This window comes from Aplysia californica, unplaced genomic scaffold, assembly GCF_000002075.1.
Source record: "Aplysia californica isolate F4 #8 unplaced genomic scaffold, AplCal3.0 scaffold00716, whole genome shotgun sequence".
NCBI classification, from domain to species: domain Eukaryota; kingdom Metazoa; phylum Mollusca; class Gastropoda; order Aplysiida; family Aplysiidae; genus Aplysia; species Aplysia californica.
The window spans coordinates 212412-213729 of NW_004797986.1; positions in this window are offsets into that span (position 1 = coordinate 212412).

Sequence of the window (1318 nt, forward strand, 5' to 3'; positions counted from 1 at the left end):
CTAATCATCGGCATCCCCATCATCATGCTGTGTTTTATGTTTTGTTTTTCTTAACATTCTTTTCATCTTTTTTATTTTCTTGTCGCTTTTTAAAAAATTAATAAGAAGGAGGGGGATACTCAGGGTGGACTTCGTTCTCCGCTTTCGGCGATCTGTTTTGTTTTGTTTCGAATAATACTATGCTGTTATTGGGGGTTTTTTCCTTACTTTCTGAAGAGTTATTTAGTGTTCCTTTAAGTTGATGGCCTTGTTGTTGTTGTTATTGTTGTTACTGTTACTGTCGATGTTGTTGTTGTTGTTACTGTTGTTGTTACTGTTGTTGTTGTTATTGTTGTAGTTGTTGTTGTTGTTGTTGTTGTTGTTGTTGTTGTTGTTCTTCTTCTTCTTCTTCTTCTTCTTCTTCTTCTTCTTCTTCTTCTTCTTCTTCATAATCCTTACTCCACAACCCCCTCTCCCCCCACACCCTACATGACCAGACTGCATACTCAAACGACTCTCTTTTAGATACTGTAGCAATGAAACCACCTTTGAAGCCACCAGTAACTAGTTCTTTGATTCCCCTCCCGTTTCCCCGTGCGAAGTTATTCCAATGGCTCATAATACCAGCAAACTTGACACCTTGTTTATCTTCATTTATCTGACCGCTTCAGAGTAAAAAAAATCTGGGACTATAGTTTGGCTGCTGGTGGCAATGAAAATGTTTCCAAACGCAACAAAGACGCTGTAAATACAGTGATGAGTCTCTTCATAACTAAACCTATTTTCGCGTGTTTTTATTAAGATATGCAAATTTGAGCAGATGAAAAAAGCAGCACTAGAAAATGGAGTGGCTGTCCGTGTGTGCGTATGTGTGGTGGGAGCGGGGGTAGAAAGGAGGGTGTTATGTTACGGCCTGCTGGTATGAGACGGGTACCGTGGTGCTGTATGCATTGTGTATTATTCAGGTGACAGTGGTCATACTTTGGAGAATGGGTGTGGGGGACGGTGTGTGTGGGGGGAATGGACGGGGGTGGAGGGGCTCCCGTTAATAGCAGTTAAGCGGCAACTACACAGATACAGGTATGGGGGTTAGGGGTGGCAGCTTCTTTGTTAGATGATGTGTTGGTGGAGTGAGAGGCAACACGGAGAGGGGTAAGGAGAGAAAAGAAGAGAAGAAAGAAATAAAGAGGGGTAGATGGTTTGAGGTGCGGAGAGAAGTGAGTGGGAGACAAGAGAGATACAGAGACATAAAGAAACACAAACACATACTCACGCACACACACACACACACAGAGAGAGAGAAAGAGAGAGAGAGAGAGAGAGAGAGAGAGAGAGGGAG